The 26319-nt window shown below is 37.3% G+C and overlaps 1 long non-coding RNA gene across 1 annotated transcript; it reads left to right on the top strand.

The window, feature by feature from the left end:
• Positions 1-3758: 3758 nt before the first annotated feature.
• LOC115337420 lies at positions 3759-24408 on the top strand. Its single transcript, XR_003922141.1, has 3 exons — positions 3759-3773; positions 6782-6784; positions 24325-24408. It is a non-coding gene; the product is annotated as an uncharacterized LOC115337420 (long non-coding RNA).
• The last annotated feature ends 1911 nt before the right edge of the window (positions 24409-26319 follow it).

Raw genomic sequence — 26319 nt, forward strand, 5'->3', positions numbered from 1 at the left:
CAGAATTATTATCTGATTCAGAACTGAATCTGCCCAAGAATTTTTCAGTGCAGTTTTGTGACTAGTTGAAAAATGTTCATTTATTAGGACTGAAAGCTTTTGCTGGAAAGGGTTGGTTATTATCAGTTTACTGATGATCTTTGGAAGAAAAGTCCAAACAAACAGTTTGGGCATTACAGATTGTGTCTTTTCCCAAGGCTTTTCTTTCAAAAAAGAGTTCTGCCTTTCTTTTCTGCCTTTCTTCACCTGAGGAAGGCTGCACAATGGCACACCTAATTATTTCCACCTCTTGCATGGTGAGAAAGTGTGTCCATTCATAGAGAATATTTGAAAGATTTATATTCTCCATCTGCTATTGGGCTGAACTCAAAATTCTTATTTAAGTCTACAGACCCATTAATGAATTAAGCATGAGATATTTTGGAGGCTGCCCCTTTATCTATGCAATTTAGAGATGAAAATGGTTGTTGTGGCTGTGGCAGTACATCGCCCCCCCGCCCCGCCTCCTCCCGGAAAGGAAACTTGTCCAGGCAGGGAGGAGAGGGAGAAAAACCCCAAACCCTAGAGGCCACAGGTTGAAAACTGAACTGACCAATCGAGATGCGCCAGGTACACTGAAGTGACCTTTTGGCCAGTGGGGATCAAAATGACCACCGGTCAGATTCGACAAGGGTATAAACGGGGTCCTGCCAGAGGACATTTTGGAATCAGTCCTCCTCGGAGCAGCAGGTCTGCAGTCGGGGACTCTCCCCTTGCGTCGGGATGCCACCCTAGGTAACTCCTCGAGGCTGAGAGCCCTCATCTTTTAGGTGAGTGATATGCGCATTTTGAGTCATCATTTTAAATCTTAAGAATTCTTAAGTCGGCTGTGTAGTACTAATTCCCCTTACATCATTGAGCCTGTGGTTTACAAATGTTATCGGAGTTCTAACTAACTTTTTACTGAAGAATAAATGTGAGCTTTAACACCTGTTAGATTTGATTGTGCATGCCTCCATAACAGCGGTTTACAGAGCTGTTACTTAGTTTGATACTGCTCCATGGGACTTTCTTTTGTAATAGTTAAAACAGTTCTAATCTAATACACTGATACTTAAAAAAAAAAAAAAAAAGTAAAAAAAATTTTTTTTTCTTAATTTTTCATTGTAGAAGTCTCATTGTTCAAAACTCCTCCAAATTAGGGAGGAACAAAAAAAGAATCAGCAAAGATAAATAGGAGAATACAGAAGAGGAAAGACAGGATAGCTTTAGCTGACACCTGCTATGTTTGTTTCTGAAGCTTAGCTATCTGGGAGTGAATGGTCTATGATAACGAGATCATTAGATCTGTCTTCCAGACCTGTGAACTTCTAGTCTGCATTATATGTTGGAGAAATCCCAGGCTCCATCTGGGACTATTAGCCTTCAGGAGCCTATCAATAAAATGGATTCCCTGCAAGTCAAGTGACATCGACTCTAAGTTGGAAACTTAATGCTCTGAAAAGCCTTAATGCTTAGTGTGTCTTGAGTCCTAGGTCCAGTGTGGTGAGAAGAACTTCATGATGAACACCAGTAAAGCATTTTTTCCCCACAAAAATGGTGTTCAGAAACTTAAAAAAGAAAAGCAGGGAGAACACTTTTCAGGATCTTTTGATTTATTTTTTTCTCCAGTTCACCACCTGGGCTAATAACTGAGAACATAAGACTGACTCTGCAACAGCTGCTACTGATGCACACCACTAGCTTGTCTCTAATTAGAATAAAAGACTTTCTCAGCAGCAGTAAATCTGTAATAACTTAAAAAAAAAAATGAAAGCACAGAATGAACAAATTTCTTGCTGTTTGCTCTTGCTCTGCCTTTTTTTTTAAAGTTATTTGTACACATTCGGAATTCTGTAACTGTTCAAAGAAATGCTTGAAAAAATTATTCTACTGGTTGTTTCACAGCAACAATCGTTACCCAGATGTTTTCTATTGGGGGTGCATCTTTGCCTCACTATGAGTTAACACTACACTTCTACAAATTTAAGAAATTTAATTTTATGCAATTCATCTGTAATAAAAACACAGGTACAATGTTTTTTATTTTAAAGCTATTTTGATACTTAAGAGAAAGCCAGTCTTTTACTACATTTGCATTGGCAGCTTACTGGTGACGGCAAAAGAAGCAGCACACTAGCCATTTGTTTATCATAATGGAGCTGTTAATGTCTTGGCTGAACTAACCCTCAGAAGAGTTTCCTTAGATGCTCCTAGTCACAACCTAACTAGCAAAAATTGCAAATGCCTAGGTTTAAGACAACATTTGGCATCCTCTCTCTGTTTTGTGTATTCTGCTGAGGAACATCATTTTGGCTTCTTCAGGGTAGCCAGAATTATCTGTACAACCAATTAATCTTGCAAAGGATACAGGAGTTGAACATGAGTTGTGCTGATGAGGCATTCCAGGGCATGGACTGTGTCCCACCCACTTCGTGACTGTGTCATAGGCATATCATGTGTACTTAATGACTGTAACAAGGAGCTGACCATGAAGCACTGCTGCTAATGAGAAGGAAGGAAAATACTTTTGCATTACAGGGAAGATGTTAATGGTTTATTTGCTTTTGTAATTTTTGAAGTGGATGAAAATCACAAAAAATGTACAAAAACTTAGGTAGCAGTGAAAGGATTTCTTGTGCATGTTGAAGTGGTGGTTTCTGTTATCTTGTAAACCATTTTTACTCCTCTTCTGGACTCTCTGGTCAATGGTTACTCACTCATCCTTTATCATTTCTTTGCACCTTTTCCTTTGAACATGCAGCCACTGTTGATTCCACGGCCTTTCCTTTATATTATTTCCTCCCTGGGATCTAGCCCTATTCTTTGTAAGAAAAAAACACACCATCATTCATTTAAAGCCACTCACACTCCTTGACTTGTCAAGGGCTGAAGGAAATTTTGAGGCATCTCTGGTTTTGATGACAACAGTGATTATTAAGACTGTAGTTGTTCAATTTCATGATTTATGATAACTAACTCAATTAAAAACTTGCAAGTAAGCCAGGTATTTCTCAGATCTACTTTTAGCGATCAACCTTCTGTAGACTATTTTTAGTTTTTTAGTAGGCTAAATGAAGCATGGAGTATATACAATTGTGTATGTAAATGATGCATTCTGCTAGTTCCCAAAACACATAATCACTAGTAAATAGGTAAAACTAATTTATTAGCTATTAGCAATTAATGCAGAAGCCCAGCATAAAGTAATGCTTCCTTATATAGCTGAACTTCCCCTCTGCCCAAATCCTCAGTTTGATCTGTTGGCCCCATATTTGTTTCTTACAGCATTCCCAACATTCATGACAAATAGATTTCACTTGCTTTCAGGGTATATTATCTGAAAAGGAATATGGGTGTAAGAAGATGCCTGCTCCCTATGCCTGACCTAAACAGCTGATCAGTGTTGCGTGGAGTCGTAGAAAGCAGCTTTTCTTGCCATTTGAGAAGAAAATGGATTATCTGTGCAAACAGTATTTTGTGTTGGAGTAAATGTAGCTTCTGTTGCTCCCCTAAACAGATCCCACACTCCTGGTCTTTCTCTAGCTCCTTGCATAGTCATGTTTACAAAGCCTGAATTCTGTATGGGATCTGTAGATCGTAGCACAGAACAAGGTACGAAATACCTCTGTTCCTGCAGCTGAAGTGGGCTAAGTTTTTCCTGACTGGACAAACTTGCATGAATGCAGTAATAAGGAAAAGAAAATAAGCTCTAAAGAGTTTTTCTGCAATCAGAGGACTGAAAAATGGATGAAGTGGAGAATAAAGTCCACGTTCTAAAGACAAGCAGACACTGATGTTCTCATTTCTATATCTTTCTGATTATTTAATCATGTTTGTTGTTTTGTGATTTTACTGGAATACAGAAGAAAGTGTGTGCTGCCTTTTCCTTCAATCAACCAACTATTAGGCCAACCATTTTTACATTTCTTTATTCCTTTTGGTCTATGACAAGAGGAATCTATGTGGGAAAACAGAGGAAAAAGCCAATACAGTCAAATAAAATGTTTTTACAGGTTTTCAAATTCTCTTTTACAGTATCTGTTTGCTGCTGACAGTGAGAAACATGCCACCTGAGTACACATTCAAGTACTTTTGTCATGATTGCAACAGAGGAATCAGTTCATATTATCCCAGCCGTATTGCTAAAATTGCAGCAATATCTGCTTTCAAGCTTTCAAGTTTTCCTTTTTTTTTTTTTTCCAAAATTCATTTTGAAAATAAATGTCCCCTAATCTCATGGTTCTTTTAGACATAAAGGTTATAAAGAAATTCATAAAGTTGTCATAGAAGTTAATGGCAGAATTCTTACTGACTTCATTTAGGCCTTGATTCTGTCATTCATTCAGAAAGTTGCCAAGGATGGACCTTTAGGAAAGTGTGATGCTGTCATTTATTAGAGGCCCAGAAAAAATAATCATAGGCCCTAGTTCTGTGATTTACTCTGTATAGACTGAAGGTTACACCCATGCAGAGCCTCAGTGAAGTTAACAGTGTTTCATGCTGGCACGACAATCTGCCCATCTGCTATAATTGCAGGATCGAGACAATGACTTGTAAATTACAACATTGATGGGCCAAACTGAAATGCCAATTCTACCTCTGAAACTCTGGGGGAACTCAATCTTGTCTTCACCCAGAGAGCTATGCAAGAGATGTTTATCCAGCTTACAGATGGTAGTGGTGTTTTAGAGGTAAGTGGCTATATTCTTGGCAGCATTCTCACTGCATTATGTGACTACTTTGAGACATCCTAATATTTCAAACTTACTGCAGTTATTTAACTTAGTCAATGTGTGTAGGATATAATTGCTCTCTTTCCTGTAGGAGGTAACACAGGAAAGAAATGGCATAAGTCTGCATGTCTCTGTTCTATAGTGACAGCCTGTCATTTCCTGTACTCTGCTAGAGATTATGAATAGACAATGTATGTAGGCTGAACATTGTTGCTTGGTAACCATCTTTTTTACTTCCTTAAATGTAATCGCCTCTCTTCAGAAAAACATCGATTAGTTTAATTTCTTTTCATGTTGAAGCAATAAATTTGCCTTTAATTCCTCTAAGTATCTCAATAAGTAGAGGGGAGGCTATTTGAAATATCAAACCATTAATTTTCTTGGACTTTTTAAGGCAAGTTATCTAATAAATATTAGTGTGGACATTATCATAAGCAGATTTATTTTTTCACTCAAGGAGAGATTATATATAGCATACACTAAACTTTGAAATGATTATACTGTGGATCATTTTTGTGAAACAGGAGTGAAATGTTTGCAAATTTGACACTCTTCTATCTAAAAATCAAGTTTGTTCACCAGTTAGCTACATGAATATTATTATGACTGCAAAGCCACAGACAGATTTACACCCTATTGTAAATGTTAGGAAAGACACCCGGTTAAAAAACTTGGAAGTAAACTCTGAAAACTGAGGAAAAACTTCTTAGGTTGATGGAGAATATGTGAACAGGCCTAAGATGAAGCACTTCCAAACTATAAATTCATTTAGTTATGAAACTAATTTAGTCCTGTACACAGAACATATGGGAGTAAACTCTGGGATATGAAGCTCAATAATTTTAAACAGGATGCAGAAAAAAGACTTCAGTAAAACTCTACCAGTTTGTGTCAGCTAAAGACTACACTCTCATTATTTCAAGAGTATTCTTGATGATGTGGGAATACATGGAAATCAATGGAAATCTTTTGGGGGTTTGTTTGTTTGTTTTTTGTTTTTTGTTTTTTGGGTTTTTTTAATTCATACCAGTGCAAACAAACTTTCTACATAGAATTTTGCTAAGTAAGGAGTAGCTAAAAACAAAATGCTAAAAATTAAATATTTTACTCTTTCAAAAGCCTAGAGAAATCCAGAGTGCTTAGAACTCTTCCAATGGCTCATTTGGGGGTTTCATACATTTAATGGAAAGAATGCTTTCCTTTTTACTAAATAGCTTCATCATAGTGTGGACCATGGAATTTAAAATGTCTCACTGGTCACCAGAAAAGTATTGCGAATAAAAATAAGTCTGTGTCAGAGACTGATAAATTGTTTTGCTGCTGTTTGCTTCTGGCTACTTATAGTTTGGATACTTCTTCAACATTTCTGTTGTTGTGAGCCTACCTTACTATTTCCTGATGTTAAGTGCTTCTACCCACTTATCTGCTGATGAAATTTTAAAAGATGAAAGGAAGATGAAATTTTATGTCATCCCACAAAGTCTAAGCCACATTTGCAGGCAATTTTTATCCACTTTTATTACCATTGTGCTTAGGAGTCACCATTAAGGACTGCAAAAATGGGCATTTTGAAAAAAGGTGGCAGTTGTTCCTAGCATATTAGTATTGGTCACGACACATCAATGAGTGTCCAGATTTCAACGGATTTCTCTAGACTGTCCCAGAAGATCTTTATTTTTAAAATTGCTCTTTTCCTATAGGGATAAATCAAGGACTGTGAGGGGACTGATTAGGAGACAGTGAAAAATGTTGTCTTGAAACAGCTGTGTATGCTTGTGAAATATGCAGAGTAAAGTTAGGAGGTCTTTCTGCACACTACTAAATTGTGGGGTTTTGTGAAAATATTCCTGGGGCATTCAGAACTGTATACTGCAAAAGTGCATCTGTAGCTAATCAGCTGTCCCTGACATAGTATGCATTGTGTGGCAGTAAAGAGTATTTCAAACCAGGTAGACTGAAGATTCAAAACTTCTGAATTGAACAGCCATATATTATTGCTTATCACAAACTGCATACGCGTTCTGCAGAATGTGCCTCAAAACATTTTGTCTGATCTCTAGAGTATTTTCCAGCTCTTCCTACAGGGGTCACTTGGGTGGACTTTGCAATCCTAGCAAGACACAGTGTTGGTTGTAAAAATGGTGATGAAAATGGACCTCAGCGTTGTGTTAAATATGACAGCTACTACCCATAAAAGTACCCTATTAAAGTGGTATCAGCATATGGATTGTTATTACGGGAATGTGGTACCTAACTGAATGCTTAAAGCATCATTGTGTAAACTTCTGATCTTTCCTTTTCAATTACATACTTTAGTCTTCATGTTTGTGGAAAAAATTTCAAACACATAACCTGTATATACCTTAAGACCATATAACAAGGACCCCAAATTTACAATTTTGCATAAGTCTAATTTTTTGGTAAACTGATTTCATTATTATGAGGATATTACAATATTCACAGTTCTGTTTAATATCTTTATCAATGATCTGGACGAGGGGATTGAGTGCATCGTCCTCAGTAAGTTTGCAGATGATGCCAAGTTGGGAGGGAGGGTTGATCTGCTCAAAGGTAGGAAGGCTCTACGGAGGGACCTGGACAGGCTGGATCAATGGTCCGAGGCCAATTGTATGAGGTTCAACAAGGGCAAGTGCCGGGTCCTGCACTTGGGTCACAACAACCCCATGCAGCGCTACAGGCTTGGGGAAGAGTGGCTGGAAAGCTGCCTGGTGGAAAAGGACCTGGGCGTGCTGGTCGACAGCCGGCTGAGTATGAGCCAGCAGTGTGCCCAGGTGGCCAAGAAGGCCAACGGCATCCCGGCTTGTATCAGAAATAGTGTGGCCAGCAGGAGCAGGGAAGTGATCGTCCCCCTGTACTGGGCACTGGTGATGCCGCACCTCCAGTACTGTGTTCAGTTTTGGGCCCCTCACTACAGGAAAGACATTGAGGTGCCGGAGCGTGTCCAGAGAAGGGCAACCAAGTTGGTGAGGGGCCTGGAGCACAAGTCTTATGAGGAGCGGCTGAGGGAACTGGGGTTGTTTAGTCTGGAGAAGAGGAGGCTGAGGGGAGACCTTATCGCTCGGTACAACTCCCTGAAGGGGGGTTGTAGTGAGGTGAGTGCTGGTCTCTTCTGTCAGGTGGCTGGAGATAGGACGAGAGGAAATGGCCTCAAGTTGCGGCAGGGGAGGTTTAGATTGGATATTAGGAAAAAATTCTTTACTGAAAGGGTTGTCAAGTATTGGAACTGGCTGCCCAGGGAAGTGGTGGATTCACCATCCCTGGGGGTATTTAAAAGACGTGTAGATGTGGTGCTTAGGGACGTGGTTTAGTGGCAGACTTGACAGTGTTAGATTAATGGTTGGACTCAATGATCTTAAAGGTCTTTTCCAGCCTAAATGATTCTATGACTCTATATTAAAAGTATGGTTTATGAGGATTTATTATAAAGCTGAGAGACTGGGTTTGGTAGTATTCATAGCCAGAGTACAAGACCACTTATGTTAATATCCATTTACATGGATACACTATAGTTTCCTCACGAGAATGTATCTCAAAGGTTTGTCATTCATCTTTTATGAACATCAAAAGTATCGATCATTGAGCATTCTGCCTGTTTCCTCATCAGGTTCAGTTTGGTTAGTGTGTCTCTGTCTTTCTAGATACAAGGATAAGATTACATGCCTGTGCTTGAAAAGGAAAAAAAAAAACCTCTATAAAAAAAAAAAAATCACTATAAAACGTTGCTAGAAGCCTGGATCATAAAATATTACTGAGCTGACTGTGCCATTAAAAATATTGAAAGAAATCCCCTCCACTAACAATTTCTTTTTGCTTGCAAAAATCTTTTATAGATACAGATTATAATGTCTTTTTTCCAACCTATTTTATATTATTCAGGGTGAGATTTAAGTGACCCATAGAAAATCACAGCTAATTTGCGCCACCTCTAGAATTGCCTATCTATATGACCATTACTGTATCACTGTATATAGCTGCATCAACAAAACATTTGTAATGTGAAGTTGCTGTTACAAGGTGGCTATTTTTTTGTGTGTTTTCTGTATTAGGTAATCATTATATGAAAGTTTCCTACAGGAGAAGTCTAATCACTGAGCTTTTGGGCATCTTGATCTGCTAACATGTCTCGATAAGTTGTCTTCCAATGGCACATCTTAAAACAAGATTTGCAGTCCTGGACTATGTGTGGATTTATAGGAGGAGGAATGTATGAGGCTGATATTCTTCTCATTAAAAAAGTTAAACATTCCTGGTCATATTAACTGGTCATCGTTACATGATTGCATATTCCTGCGTCCACATCAAAATCATGTCTACTCTTATCCCAGAATAATTCTTTCCAAAATATGAAAATAAAAAGCAACTGATTGAAGTCATGAAGATCAGTCTGTGCTCATTACTTGGAGTAAGATTGTTAAAGACAGCTGATTCTGCAGAATTATGCAGTATTTATGCTGCCTCTTAAACAAATGCTTAAAATGAAGGCTACGCTGTGGAGGCCCTGGTCTGTTTGTGTAGCTTTTGAAGCGTAGTCCCGCATGGAACTACAATGGGTAGCCACACTTTGGGTATCATCTCAGAGTGTATCAGGATGTCATTAATGATGGAAGTTAGCCCTGTGCTTTCCAGCTGCTCTCATGGCTTAGAATGCTAAGGAACTAAGTGCATAATAACTATAACTCTTAACTGGATACATATTACAAAATGCTAAAGTAAGCATAAGACAATGAAAAGGAACATGAAACCTGCAAATTTTGTTTATATGCAACATGTTTGCTTATAAATTAATCTTAGGCTAGTGTTCAGCAAGAATATTATTTCCTTTTTTTTTCATATTCCACTTTAGTGTAAATGATGAAATGTATGAATTTAGTTTCTTGACTTCTGCCCATTTAGTCATATTCTTACCTGTCATGAAAAAAAAAGTGTTCAACTTTTTGTAGGCACAGCTGTTTACATATCTATATAGACCTATTTTTCCATACCATACACTGCTTTTCTTGCAGTTTTAAAAACAATAGTAGTTGTTAGACTTCCTCTGATATTATTCCATTACTGCTGGACAATCCACAATGTCATAATGCGTGGTAGGGTAATACCCTACTAATATACTGTGAGTTAAGAGCAGTCACATTCTGCTCTGATGGGCTTCTCTGCAATACCTTACAAATACTTAAATATTTAGGGCATTTGCCAGGCTATTTTGTTTGCAGGTTTGATAAGTCAAACAACAGTGGTGTTTTCCCTGATATATCTGACAATATGATGGGTGTATTTAACTTGCTGTGTGTATTTTTAGTTTCCATCAATAGCTTGACTTGTCTTTTAGAATAATTACATAGGCTAGCTAGCGAGCTGTTATCAGAAGTCCAAATTGTGTCGTGGATGCTATGACTCCGAAGCATCATTAATAGTAATTCTAGGAATTTCAGAGCTCCTCCTTTAGGTATGTCTTATGGATGTAGACTGAGGACTTTCGCGGTGTTTTCATATGACAGATTGACAGATTATTCCTCAATGTCCACCTTTCTTTTGTGCCTGTTGATACTTAATGGTGGCCTAGAGCCTGCAAACAACGTTGCTGATATGAGGCAGATGTTAATTTGCTCTAGCCATTTACAGGCAAATTACTACAACATAGAAGTTCCCTTTGATGACAGGAAGTATAGTTTTGATGACCAAAGCAAAGTGGGTAACACTGCAATAATTGTCAGCTTCCATACTGGTCTATTGGAGCCATTGCAGGGATATGGCAACTTAACCATGGCACATGGCTGGCTCATATTCCTGTCTTATTTGTACCCCGCCCCATCACGTGTTCATGGCTGTTCCTAAAGACGTATCTTTCAGGAAGACTTGTCTGCCCTGGTTATTTTCCAGTATTGTTTGGAGAATAATATTATAATTAAACATATGGTTTTGCCAGTAAAACTTCCTCATGTGGATACTCTCTTCTGGAACAGGAGTGGGAATAGGATGATACTCTGTACCTAGCAAGCAGATGCAATGGAAATTGTTGTATATTTTTGCTGTTGCTTGTGTACACGAGAGGTAAGTTTAAATTTGATGTGTGTCTTTAAAACATGAAGAAGTTCATGTAGTACTTCTACAGCACAGTTTTTACTGTCTTCTTGGGATACTTTGTGTCAGATGTTTTTAGTGCATACTTTTCTTATCACTGCTTCACTTATTCTTCCTAATCACTAAAATTCTTCCAGGAAAATGGACAAGACTCTTCAGTGATATTGTTATGTCACCCTTTATTCCAAATTAGGGAAAGATATCTATTATTTATTGTGTTACCGGAACACAAATAGATTAACATTGATTTGCTATTTAAAATAGAAGTCAGCCGTATATTGTGTGAGGTGTGTGGTCTTTCAACATTGTTATTTTCATCTTCTTCTCTCACTATTTCTGAAGTAAATGTGGGAAATTAAAAAAACAAGGACAAAAACTAATTTCCAGCTTAACAGTCTTTTGTTCTCTAAACTTTCTGAATATATAATTAAATCTGTGGGTTCTTTTTTGAAAGACATCATTCACAAGTGATGTTCTGAGAAGATGCTAGGCACAGAACTAAACACACATGGACTAGGAACTCATGACATAGTCTGGACTGTATATGACAGTATATTGGTCTATTCAGTACTAATTCAAAGTTTACATAGGAGTTACACATCTAAATGCCTTTGAGGACCTTGGCCATGCACAGTCTGTATTGTATACAGCACTATATACTGATGCCTTCTTTCTGTTGTTCGTCACAGAGCTCCTTTTTGTTATTTAGAAGCAGCTTTGTGAACTGCTTTGCAGCTTGAAAACACCTGATTCTCCGCGTGCTTATTGGGGATCCACAGAAAGTAATTAATAACTTTTGAAATGGGTCCTTGCTTTGTATGCTGATATTTTATGCCATGGCTTTTTATGTTCATACTTTACTATGATGTAGAGAACAAAATTTTGTATCCTGTGTTCTTACTTGTATTTTGAAAGCAATGAGAGAAGAATGGTTGAACATTTTTTTATCTTCATGCATTCTCATTATGAAGCCATTGAAGTTATTTCTCAAGCAGATGCTCTGGGGGATCCTCTGGCTCTCACAGTCCCGTAGGAGGGGCACTAAGTGATGGAATGAAATTTCTGCTTGCAATGAAAATACCTTCTTAAAATGGTAACTCTAGTGTGAATTACGTGTTTCCATAATAAGCCGTTTCTCCTTGAGGAGAGACAAGAAAGTAGCTATGATTTTTAGTAGTAATTGTATTTTTAAATATATTCACACCCCAAGCAGACAATGGCTCTCCTATAATTAACACAAAAGAAAGGAGCACTTCAGTATCACCTCCCTTCTTCCCCCACATCTTTAGCTGTAGTGCTGTAGCTTTGGACCTTTTTTGTTCGTGGCAGATGATATGCATATACTGAAAATATACTTAAAAAAAAAAAAAGAAAAAAAAAGTAGAGAAATGTTACAGATAATTGGCACTGCCTGTCAAGATTACATTGTACAGAGCAGAAGAATAGTACATATGATTAAACTTCCCTGTCTTTATGGTTGCTAATTCCGCCTACGAAGATCTCTAGGGCAATTTTTCCTGTAATCACAAATATAATCAGCTTCCAACAGGGCTTTATTTCTGCAAATGTCTTCCCAACCCCTACGGAATCTCAGCAGCACTTCTACACCAAAATCAGTAGCCTGAAAAATTCCTTTGTAGAGAATAAGAAACTAACTTCTAAATAGACCTTATCATAAAGAAGCAAAGGAGTTCAAATGGAAAAGCACAGGAGTTTGGCTTCATAAACTGCATTACCTATACCTCCATTTTTCTAGATACACGGAATCTTTACTATTTCTTCTTTCCCACTGTTCTGATATTTGCTCCCTCTTTTACCCATGTGTGGGGAGGTAGAAGAAAAAAAAAATAAGTTGTGTTTGCATCTGTGCAAAATCAACGGTTTCATTAAACTTTTTGTGTGAAATTTGCAGAGAATGCTTGAAAGAAAGTTAGAAATACCCATTAGAAATAGTAGGTATTTTCACTTTAAAGATACCAATCATGATTTTTAGTTGTAACCCTGCTCCTAAAACCAGCCATGTAATGAGCAATCACTTTTGAGGGCAGAACACTGGCTACCTTCTCTTCAGCTGGATTAGTGGTACTGAGCTACCCTCTCATTCATAAACCTGTAGTGATTCTGGTTGCATTTCTATGTATAGATGCATGGTAGCCGGTGTATTATAGGATGCAAACATAACCTTACAGAACAATCATATTTTTATCAAAAAAATAATGGAATTACCTGTAAGTACTTCCATGTTAAGTTGTTCTTTGGAAGAATACAGTATTTTGGAGCATGAATATATTCACTGTGTGTCAGATATGATAATACTTACAAGGAGAAGAGCACATAAATACCCATCCATCTCCCGATGACTTATGAGCAGACCTTAAGATAGAGTGTAGTGTAGAGTGAGAACACGTGCAATGAAATCTTTCACTTCTACTTCAGCTGTAGACTGTAGGTGTGGATGAAACCTATGCATAGGAATCTAACAATTTTCTTATCTCAGAGAAATTTCTGATGTGTTTAGAGACAAAGTTGCTCCTACTTGTTAGTTTGGTCTGATTTTTCTATCATCGTAATCAGCTGGCTGAATTTAGAGCAGCCTTCAGGGTTGGGACTAGTCAAAATGTCAGGAAGTTGCAACCCTTGACTGACCCCCATCCTAATGCAAGCACCTGACCTTAATTTATGGTTAGCAGGGATCTGCTACTCTTGGCAGATCAACGTTGCATTGGATTTTCTGGTTTAGCTTTGAGGCTGCAAAATATCAGTGAGATAAGGAAAGAAATGAAAGCAGAAAAGAAATGACAAGAGAAGAGATAATCAAACAGTGACAGATAGGAGAACATGGAATTATTGTAAGTCTTTCAGATCATCCCAAATTAACCCTTTCTGATCTTCAGCTTATTTGCTCATCACTGAATGCATACTTTTAGCATTTAGTTGTTAGAATAGATACAATTACATCCTTTAAAGTTTATTTGCTAAAATGTTTTTAACTAAAGCTATTAATTTTTTTTAATTTGTAGTAATTTTGCATTGAAAAACTAAATCATGCCTGTTTTCTGTTCTTATACAGTAACAAAATATGTAAAAACTAGACACTACTTTTTAATTTTGATGTTTTTTTTTTCCCACCTGGTGTGTTGGATAGGTTATTCTTAAGGATTTATTAATTCTTCTTCATTACTTCTCTGCAAACACATGTTACTTTTTATTTCTAGCACTCCTGATTTTATCAGCCATCCCATTATTGAATTTAGCATTCATCTGGTGTTATATAAAATGTGCAAAATTCATCAGTGAATATTACTGAAATCTTTAAAGAACAGAATCAAATATTTTTCTTTTCAAAAGCTTCTCTGTGATGATCCTCTATGATTTTGTACTATTCAATAGTTTTATTGTTGAAAATACATTTGATTGGAATGAAGTCAAAATATATTAGAACTTCATAGATGGTGTCCTGGTAAGGTATTTATTGTCCCTGCATAGTCTAACTCCTTTAATTTTCACATCTTCAATGGCAGATAAGAAGCATAAAGGAAACAGGCCAGAAACTGGAGAGAATGAAATTGATAGAACATGTCATAATTTCTCCCTTCGCTCTGTTTCCCCCAAAGTAAAAGCAAATGCAACAGCCAGCTGTGGTGCTAATGGTAATGTGATTACCAGGTGTGATTACCAGCCCCAACGCTGAGGGGGCCAGGAATGGAAAAGGCCCAATTGCTGGTGCTGCACCTTAAGGGAATGGTCAAACTCCTTGACCCTTCTGTTGTATAAGGAAAGCAAGCATGGTTTAGGGTTGCATCAGACCAGGTGGAGGCTATGTCCGTGCTGTAAATGGCTGAATGATTTACATGTTATATCTCTCTAAATACTGTGTGTTTGAATCTGTATTGTGATGACTGGGTAGGTCTTTGTGTCCAGCAGAGTACATATGGACATACGGTTGTATTGTGCAACCTCTCTATTTCTTTATTTGTCTCCAAATTAATGATCCATTGAATGATGCTTTAATTTTTATGTCTTTATTTACATAAGTGTAATTAGTCAAAGCCAGTAAGGCATTATTGTCATGATTCCAAGATTTCTATCAGCTTACTGTCCATGGGCTACAGATCTGGGACAGAAGAGAATCAGTTTAAGAGAAGATTAAAACAAAACTGGGACTAACCTGAGGAGGATTCTTCAAATGAGAAATGCATTGGCAGAGATTACTGCTTTTGTGAGGACTGTCATGTGTAGAAAAAGAGTGACAGAAGCTGGCAAGTATGAAAGAACAGGAAAAAGTATCAGCTCATAAACAGTACCTGTTTGTGGGGTCCAACTCAAAAAACAGTTGGAGAAAAGGATGAGTTCTTGGTATTTGTAGTTCATGTAGAAGTATAATTCCCTTTATGCTTTTGTGCACTTTACTTCCTTTAAGTGTCCCTACTTGTGCTTTTGAGAACAGTTCTCCTTTTCTCTGGTATTAGCTGTTTATAAGTTTATAATCCTCCCATTATTCCTTTGCAGACTGTCATAAAAAACAGCAGGTAATTTAAGAAGCAAAACTAAATATGGGGTTTGTAGACCAAGTTATTCTACATGTACTGCTAGTGTAAACAAAAGTACCAGTGAGAGGAACATTTTGGAAATACCATAGCTTTTATGACTTATATAAAACTTAAAGGAAGAATCTTACTTTGGGGAAAAACCATTGTGATGAGAAATTTAGGGTGATTGTTCTTCTTTGCAACAAAGAAAAAATTGGTTATTAAACAAAAATAAAGTATGTTTTAGAAGGACAAATACAATTAAAAGGTAGCTATAGGCTCAGAAAAATGAACAAATTACCATGAGACAAAGAGTAACTATACATCAGGCAATGCAAAGATGTTGTCTGAGAGATGCTTCTAGCCTGTAAGAAACACTACATAATTTAAATGAGCTTTCATGTCTTCCACTGGCAGCTAAGCTGTCTTGAATGACCTCTCCTGGTAATTTTCTTCTCTCAGCTGGCTAGACGTGCATAAATGAACAGTTTGCAAATGTAAACTGATAGTTGTTAACTAGTTTAATCACAGTAGCTTGCTTTTAACTTTAGCTACTATTATCTAAAATTATTGTTGATCACAACAGTACTGTTGTACAGTAGTTTTGTACAGTTTTGTTTTAACAATACAAAGATGCATTATTTGTTATCAGGATTAAAATAGCCTCTAATCATGCACAGCTTGATACCAATGACATAAAAGCAAGTACAGTGCAATCATGCAAAATGACATTATTGGCAGTCTCTATTTATGGTTTCCTAAATCACCACATTCCAAAAGTCAAGTATTTATTAATGTTATCATTAGACCCATCGTATACTGTATTGCTTCCTTCCCTTTGGTGCATCTATAAGTCTTAAAAAGGAGAGCATGGCAATTCTATTGCCTGGTCTTTTAATGTGCCTTTTAAATCAAATAATGTCATCAAAAGCTAATTTCTGTGGATCCAGACTGATAGTACTTTTGTCTTACTTAATCAATGAACTCATTTCTGTCCCAGTAACAGTAGTTATACTGGCGCTTCCAGTTTTGTAAACATATAATTCTAATGGAATAGCTAGATTATGCATCCACTCAAAATAAAACAAAAATGGAAACCTTTTTCATTTTTGATTTGTAATTCAAGAGAAACTGGCATCACAGTTTCTAAGATTTGTGTCACATATTTTGAATTTAAGAAGCTAACATTTAAAATGTATTTTATCTTGTGTATTTAGCCTATGTAAATGTAAAGAAAATGATAACAGCAGAAAGTTGGCTGGATTCTCTAGTCTGCCTTGCACAGTCTGTTATTACAACTGCCTTGCAGTTTTGCCTAGCACTGCCTGTCACTACATGTGCATCTAACAGAGTATTGATGAGATCCTTTTATCATGAAGTGGTCAAAGCCAGAACAGGCAGGCACTAAGCTGAATATCAACAGATTCAGAAAGAGAGGTGGCATAGTATTTGCTGTTGGGTTTAGGGATATTTTAGGAAATATATTTTAGGCAAACATATATGATTGTGTCAAACATAGAAAACATGGATTTACCAGAGATACTACTTAACTAATCAGCTAGAATAAAGCAGTTAGCTGGTTGTACTTAAGTTTGTCACAGCTTTACATGGAAACTCAGACTCATCAGTTGAATTCAGGACCATTCCACATAATGGAAAGGCATATCCCCTTGACCTGAAATACAGGTAAATTGGTAGACTACATCTGATTAAAAATTTACTTAGAGTAGTCATGGCTGCAACCTGTGGTCCTCTCCTTTCATTTTCCTGTGACCTTCTCTTACCTCAACCAGGATTTTCCTTTGTCAGAAGTGACAGTAACCAATGAACGCTCCAGCTGGGAGATAGGAGAAGTCACCTCTGATTTGGGACGTAACTGCTGTTTTCTCATTGATAGATACCATTCTGTTCTGGCCATGAAGGAGACATAGTCCTCACCTTATTTTTTAATGATTTTTAGTACCACATTTTAACCTTTTTTATTTTTTACTTGGTAAACTACTGAAGGATTGCATGACAGAATATCAGAGTTCTTGGAGGGACAAAAGTAACATTTAAAGTTTTAGAATGTTGACTCTAATGATATGGCCAAGAAGATTTATAAGACGACTATTCTTTGTTTGCATAATATATATTTTATATTAATCTCATGCTTCAAGACTCACAACAAGAAAAATTTTCTTTCCCTCTTAGTGTGTAATTTAGTTTAGGGAGATATTTTTCTGTCATCCTCTCAGATATTAAAGATGATCACAGATAAAGGTGCATGTGCATGTGTGTATATACTTATAGGTATGTTGTTAGTTGAATAACTGATGGATAGCTGGTTGATATTTGCTCCTTGTACATTCATGGTTAATCAGTCAGACTTGGGATCAGCCAGAAATTCCTTTCACTCCCGTCAGATTAGCAACAGCCATTAGCCTATTTTTATTCCCCTTTGTAATATGGAACACAATTTACTTTTGGGGAGAATTTCGGCATGGTTTTCTTCCAAACGTCCTCATTTATGGGATCCAAAACATTGGAAATAGCTTCTTCACTTTTCATGTGGAACGTTATAGTTTTTCTACAGGTCTTAAGTTTGTTGGAAATTGTTAGAATCATTTCATTAAGCTGGGTTTGTGGAGTAGATGACCTTTGGGTCTTATAAAAATAAATACCTGTTTCCTGTTTGTCTGCATTTTCAGGACTTGCTGATACAAGGTGTGATTTAAGTCTGTGTGCCCTTTTTCCTCATTAACCAACACTTATTTAGTGGGCTTTAATGCTTACTTACGACATGTTATGCTGGGAAGGCAACACTTTAGGTCTTATTTTCCTATTTGATGCTAGAGAGTTTGGTTAAGATCTCTACAAATTACGGCTATATCCTTGTCAAAATGATATGCAATAACATTTCGTTTCTAATTGTTTTCAATTTAAATTGGCAACTTGACACTCAGAACTTCATTCAGCCACAGCTAATAGACTTACTGCTGCAGAATAAAATTCTGTTGTCTCAGAGATCTGCATATCCCTACAACATATACAAATCACTTCAGAGGCAAAAGGAATATTTCTACTTAGTTTAATTAATAGCCTGGTTGTCTGTATAATTTTATTTTCAACTTTTAAATATGTTGTTATGTTTTCTTGAGGATTGGAGATATAAGGCTTAGTTTTTACCTGTTTTCATCACAGTTTCACCTATCAGTCATCAGGATGGAATGGAATACTCATAAATATTTTTCTCCTATTAGTAACTGTTCAGATTTCCAGACCATATGTCAGATTTTTTTTTTTGCAGGTGATGATTCCTTCTTGCTTTTAGTTGATGGTATTACTAGTTTGGAGGTAGAAAGTTTGTTGCTGCTTTACAGCAGTTACAGTAGTTTGCAACTGCTTATTTTACAGTCAAAATGAACTTAATGAAAAAAAAGGGTCTAATTTCTGTGAATGAACATGTTTTGGTCAATTCATGTTAATAACTGAGAAGAAATAGACAATATTTTGAGTGCTGATATTTCTTCAAATCATCACTTTCCAGTGAAGAATTGTTATGTTGGAAACTCATTCACTAGCCTTGCTCTGAGTCACTTAACCTTCCATATGGGAAAACTTGGCAAGATACCTGGGAAACTGTTGGTGTTGGCACCACTTGTTTGAAGTTTGTAATTTCCTACAATATAATTGCATGCTAGGTGATGGAACATTTTGGGATAAATGGTACGTTTTAAGTTAAAAGAAGAAAACAAACCTTAGTGTTAAATTGACTTGCCTCTACTGAACTATAAGGCAACACTGTCAAAATAAAAAATGATGGGTTTTATTACTTCTCTTTCTGGAAAGAGAGGAAAAGGCATATTCAACCTTTATAGCCCAAGGAAGAAGTAGTTAAAATGCGAATGAGGCAGTATGAGAGGGTCTGACACTGTGCATACATTTCTAGTACACATCACAATACAGTGTACTCAAGCTTTGAAAGAGCTAATTTGAGAAGTAAAACAGGACAGTACCGGTAGCATGGAGTTCTATACTATCATGACTAGCTTGTTGGGTGTTAGCTGTAATATCCTTACAGTGCTTCTTGGTGAGGAGTGTGGACATATACTTTGTTCAGGAAATAAGTAGAGCCCCAGAGAGCTTTCATTCTTAATACAGAGGTGCCTTTTTCTTGTTAGTTCATAAGGGTAATTGTTATTGTTATAACTATTAAATATAATAATTCTGTAGCTGTGTGAACTTGTCTGTCTTTAATTCAGCACTGAAGTCATACTTTATTATTGTAAGTAAAAATGACTCATGGAACTGTGGAAGTAACATTGTAGAATAAATTCTCTTTCCCAGACTTGCTGTTACTCATTCCCTTATGTGAGGCACCTACAGTCTCCGATAAGCCTCAGAAAAGGCCATATTCTGATCTCAGTTCCTGTAAATTCTGGCTTGACCTAACATCACAGGCATATTTCCCTCTCTTCAAGGTGTCTGGCAACTAAAATAAATCCCACATGTAATTCTAGTAATGTCCATTGAAACTTATGTGACACAGGAGAAAAAAAGCAATGTGAAAACCACGAACAACACTCGTATATTAAACCACTTACAGACAATTTTGTTCAAACTATTGACGAACAGCATATTACTGATACTCTGTCTTGTTTACTGACCTGGCTATCAGGTAGACTCTGCAGAATTCTGGAAATCTCTTCCTTGGTTGACTCTTTCAGATACAAACAAAAGACGTCTCAAAGATTCACTTACATGGCAGAAGTTTTCATGAACAACTGTTCTTTTCAAAGATCTCACTATGTTCTCATCTAGCTGAAAGGTGCGTGTCCCATTTTATTCTCCCAGTGACAGGTCTGTAATACTTCTAATACATCTTTGCCAGTTTGATGCAGCTTCAACAGTTTACGCATCACTTCCTCCTTTAGCATAGGACTCAGTACTTCAACTCTTTAAAGTACTTATATAGAAGATGGGACCCAATGCAGTGCTGTATCAAGTACTACTCATCTTGGAAAACAGACCTTTGACTCTTAGGTAACAACAATTCCCTTGGTTTCATGGGAATCAATACAAGAGTGTCTAAAAGACAAAATGTAGTTCCTAATCTGTGATATCCTTCTTGCCTTGTATTTCTTGTCACTTTATGATGCAGAAAAGATGAGGAGGAGCAATCAAATATAATTATTTTCTGTCTTGTTCTCCTTTTCCAGCACATTTCTTACCATGTTACTCATTCACTAATATCTGTTGTATCTACTAAAACAGAGTACTTCGGAGAAGAAATGCCAGCAAATGGGGTTGAACCAAGAAGTGGGAGGAAGACAGAAGGAAATTATTCTACAACTTTTGCTGAGGAGCAGGATCATTTTTGTTGGAAAAGCCACAGAGAAACTAAGTAATGGGAATAGAAAACAGAAAAAAGTAAGTCTGTGATGCAAACTAAAGCAGGAAAATTCTGGAATATTCCAGAGTACTCATTCATGGTTAATAAATCAAGCTTTGTATGCTTGTAAGCTATGTATAAGAAAATCCACCAGTATGTACATAATTAATTATTGTGGCCTTATTGATGAGATGTAGCCCCAACACCCATATTCTCAATCACTTGATAGTTTTTGACTCCTTATGAAGGTTTTTCCTCTGCTTGTTAAAATACCTGATTCATATTTTAGGGTAGATCTTAACTTTACAGTCTTCTCTAAGTAAGGGCAGGACATTGTTTTAGGACTACTGTAGAATGAATGTTTGCATAGAACATGAAAAAACTTTCCTTGTTGATCTTTTGCTCTGGGAAATGCCAGCTTTTTGTCTCTCTCTGGAGCAGCTTAGGCTTCTGGGGCACTTGACCCACAATGGCAATAGAGTAGGGAACAATGCAAAGACTATTTTGTCTTTAGTATGCTTACATGCTCTTCTCAAAGCAGTCAAAGTTATAAAGAAGATCCCAGGAGTAGAGTAGAGAAGCAATTTTTATTAGGACAACGTAATCCAGTTTAAAAATTGGACACAGATTGTTTTCTGAGGTAAAAATGACCAGAATATGGCTCTGGTTTTCTAAATATAAAGGAATCATAAGAAGCAGAGGTATATGTCAGATGAAAAATGCTGATGACAATTTTTCTTCATTCCATCAGACTGTAAGATTTAAAAATTTTAAACAATATTTTTAAAGCAGATCAAGATTTTTTTTTATATAGTGCCCTGACTTTCCAAGCCCATTTCAAGTTAGCAGCCCATACTCATTCAAACAATGTCAACCAAAGCAACCTTTATAGCAGCAGTGTTTTGTGACTAGTCAGACAGCCCCTCTGTGTGAAAGACTGTGGAAGTTTCAAGAAAAATGAAAGGGTACTGAAATTCTGTAGAAGATAAAAGAGTAGATTGCAAGGGCTACACAAATGTAAATTGTACGTTTACTCTGGTTTTGTAATCTGTTAAAAAATAAGCTCAAGTCATAGTTTGTAGCCTCCATGTCAGTGAATTGTTTCCACTGAAGACATTAGAGTTGTATGTAGGTGAAACATTGATTCAACTAAGTTAAATGAATTTTGCTGTTTTCAGCAAACACAGAGTTCCATTCTCTGTTTTAACACTTGATGCTCTTCAGATTTGGATAGACTGTGAGGTCCCTAGATCTAATGACTGTGTCACGCAGAATACTTAATAAGATGATATTCCCACTCTTCTGATCTTTTTTTAACCTTATTTTTTAGAAACTTCTAGTCACAAATTGCTAGAATTACAGTATTATAATGGTTATTACATATTACTAATAGCTTGCAAATAACCCAAACAATATTGCAGCCAATTAATTTTGTTTTATTGAGTCCTTCTTTTGAAATAAATCTTTGGCTTTACAGCATCATTATATTCAATAAAAATAGCTTGCTTTTTTTTTTTTTTTAAATGTGGATTTCCCAATCCATGCAGAAGCTGCAGTTTATGCTATCTGATATATTCCTAGACAGTAGCTGTACTAGTATGTTTTAAAATGTTCTTTCACTGTTCTCTTTTTTTTCCTGACATTTTGTTCATCTGCATGGAATGAGACATAGTCCATATTCCAATAGGAAACAAATGTGTGGGAAAATTGTAGCCTTTATTTTTCCTCTCTTCAGAAACTGAAAATTCATTTGGATAAATGGCTGCTGAGGATTACCATGAGGATTTAAAAAGTAAGATGGATTTGTAGAAATGAAAAGTATTTCAAGAAACACTGAAATGTTGTAAAAGAGACTATAGCAGTGGTACAAGAGATCAAAGCCCATGTTCAGTAAAAGTATATTCAGTAGGAGGAGCTGATGTTTATCCAGTAAGATGGATCTGAACTTTCTGGCTAAACTTGAAATGTTGAAATAAACCTGATTTACAGTGGTTCTAGTTTCAACTCTTTTCATCTCTGAGAGGTATATATTCACCGAGACAACAATTTTCTTGCTTTTATTATGTATAGCTTATTAGTCTATTGAAGGGTATTCTCTCTTCTCCATTGTAACATGAAACAATGTTGGCGGCAGGCAACTTTTTTAAAAAATTTTTTAAACAAATCATATTTGCAATACAATACATCATTTAGATGTAGTTGTAGTAAGGGCCACTCAAGGTATGTTTTCAACTATGCATATTGTACAAGTCCTTCTATTTGCTGCTAGTCTCAAGATTTTAAAGTTAATGACATTTCCATTGAGTAGTTTCTTTGATATTTTCCTTGACCTTTAGAAGAATACTTTGAATATTTTCCTACTCATCTTCAACTTTTCACAGCATTTCCTTCTCTTTGCTGATGCTGAGCTCTAACTTCCAATAAATTGGTTCTCTTGTAATGGATTTATCTTCTATTGTTCCTTCACAGAAAACACTGTCCTAACACAGACACATTAAACTAACTGAAGTCAGTTTTGGTTTTGTCATGGGTTCACTATTTACCCTTTTGAATCAACCCATTTTAGTTGCTTTTTTTTCAGAAGCGTTTGGGCCTGATTCTCCCCTGTAGCTTGTGCAAACTTTTTTTCTCTCTAGCAAGGATGAACCAGGGATTTAGAAGTTATGCTCCAAAGCCCTTTTAATTTGGAGGACATTCAGATGGGTATGCAGACTTTGGTTTTATGTAAGCTTATGTTTAGTTATGTATCGAACTACCACTTTGCTGGAAAGGCAGTTGTTGCTGTGGTTTCTCCTTGGGTGCCAAGCTGTTAGTCAGTCAATGTCCCCTCATTATGGAAACTTTATAACGTGTTTGTAATTTTTCAGTTGTTTTCCTTAACTCAAAATAATTACCTAGACTAGATGAGCACACATCTGTCTGTCTTTCTCTTTCTGAATAGGCAATCATGATGGGTTTCATTTCTGCTTTTCCTTATACAGGGTGTTTTCCACCGTCAGATATGTGGTATAAAATCTGGACTCCGGGTGTATATAACTGCAAGATTTAGCCCATTTGTACCTTTTTGCACATAGGATGTATGCAGCAATTGCAGTTTTCTTTTTTTTTTCTTTTTGAATACATGACAAAGGTTTTATTGATGTTCATTTTTATGCTTGCAGACAAGCTTCTTCTCCAAATAAAAAACTCTCACAAAGATTTTCCTCATAATTTTCTTGTAGTCTTGTCTTTAGATGTTACTATCATCCTGCCATCTTCTGTCAACCATATCTTTCACAGCTTTGCATATGGGGTAAGTAAAACTGTTTGCTTCATTATTTCAGTTATGATTTCATCAAATAGTATTACTGTGAAGTTCACTGTGAAGTCTACTGATAATACATGTACTTGCCTCAGTTGCTTCTAATGGATCCAAGTGTAACGCACTATATTTGGTGTTTGTTTTGTTTTGACAGTAGTAGACCTAAAAGAAAGTTCTTTTCCATTCTAACTCCATTATTTCTTCCCAAACTGTTTAGCTGGCTTATCATTACCATCTTCTCGCTCCAGTACCTAGTTCTATTCCAAGCATAGCATCATAAGATAAATGAGCTTGGAAGGGACCTTAGGAGGTCTGTAGTCCAATCTCCTGCTCAAAACAGGATCAGCTATGAGATCAGAAAACCTTGCTGAGGGATTTATCCAGTCTGGTCATAACTATACAACATCCAGCAGAATTGCACAGAATCACAAGCTAGTTGAGGTTTGAAGGGACCTCTAGAGATTGTCCAGTCCAACCCCTACCTCAACTCAAAGCAGGACCAGGTAGAGCAGGTTGCTCAGAGACATGTCCAGTCAGGTTTTGAGTATCTCCAGATGTTACTGGTTTTGGCTGGGATAGGTAAATTTCTTTATAGTAGCTAGTGTGGGGCTATGTTTTGGATTTGTGCTGAAAACAGTGTTGATAACACACTGATGTTTCAGTTACTGCTGAGCAGTGCTTACACAGAGCCAAGGCCTTTTCTGCTTCTCACCCCACCCCACCAGCGAGCAGGCTGGGGGTGCACAAGAAGTTGGGAGGGGACACAGCCGGGACAGCTGACCCAAACTGACCAAAGGGATATTCCATACCATATGATGTCGTGCTCAGCATATACAGCTGGGGGAAGGAGAAGGAAGGGGGGGATGTTCTGAGTAATCACACTTGTCTTCCTAAGTTACTGTTATGTGTGATGGAGCCCTGCTTTCCTGGAGATAGCCGAATGCCTGCCTGCTGATGGGAAGTGGTGAATGAATTCCTTTGCTTGGATGAGTGGCTTTTGCTTTACTTGTTAAACTGTCTTTATCTCAGCCCACAAGTTTTCTCACTTTTACCCTTCTGATTCTCTCCCCCATCGCACTGAGGGGGACTGAAGAAGCAGCTGTATGGTGCCTAGCTGCCAGCTGGGGTTAAACCATGACGCCAGGGAATGACAGTCCACAACCTCTGTGGGCAACTTGATCCAGTGTTTGATTGTCCTTACAGCAAAAAAATTTTTCCTTGCATTCACATGAAATTTCCTGTGTTTCTATTTACGTCCACTGCCTCTTGTTCCGTCACTGGGCACCACTGAGAAGAGTCTTGCTCCATCTTCTTTACACCCTGCCATCAGATATTTATAAACATTGATAAGATCACCCCAAGCCTTATATTTTCTAGGCTAAAGAATCCCTGCTCTCTCAGCCTATTCTCAGATGGGTGATGCTCCAGTTCCTTACTCATCTTTGTGTCTTTTCAGTGGATTTGCTCCAGTAAATCCATGTCTGTCTTGTGCTGGGAAAGGCTCTCCAGTACAAGAAAGGGCAACAAAAATGGAGACTGCACAGCTCCTCTGGGCAACCTGTTCCATTTCACTGTCCTCATAGTGATTTTTTTCCCTTCTATCCGGTCTGAACCTCTCTTGTTTTATCATCTGCTGTCTCTCATCCTTCCAGCATGCGCCACTGTGACTGGCCTGGCCTCTTGTAGGTGTTGCAAGAATGCTATTAGCTCTGCCTGAAGTCTTCTCTCTTCCATGCTGAACAAGCCAAGTTTCTTCAGCATCTTCTTATAGGACAAGTGCTCCATCCTGAAGACCATCTTGGTGGCTCTCCACTGAACTCACTCCAGTTGACTCAAGTCTTTCATGTACTGGGGGGGCCAATAGTGGGCACTGTTTTCTACATGCAGTCTGACAAGTGCTGAGTAGAGGGATAATCACTTCCCTTGATTTTACTGGCTGTGCTCCTGTTGATACAGCCCAGGATGCTGTTGGCCATCTTAGCTGCCTTTTCTCCAGAGCTGCTCCCTGGCCAGTCAGACCCCATCTCTGTGGTTGCAGGGGGTTATTCCTTCCCAGGTGGAGGAATTTGCATTCATCCTTGCTGAAATTAATGCAGTTCCTCTTGGCATATTCCTCCAATCTGCGTAGGTCTTTCTGGACTTTGTTCCTCAAGGACCTGCCCTTCAGTGTATTTACTGATTAGCCCTGAGACCCATTACTTCCCTTCTTATGTGGAGCTAGGCAGAACTGAGACCACCAATGCTCAGCACTGTCTGGTGTTT

Source organism: Aquila chrysaetos, chromosome Z (assembly GCF_900496995.4).
Source record: "Aquila chrysaetos chrysaetos chromosome Z, bAquChr1.4, whole genome shotgun sequence".
Taxonomy (NCBI): domain Eukaryota; kingdom Metazoa; phylum Chordata; class Aves; order Accipitriformes; family Accipitridae; genus Aquila; species Aquila chrysaetos.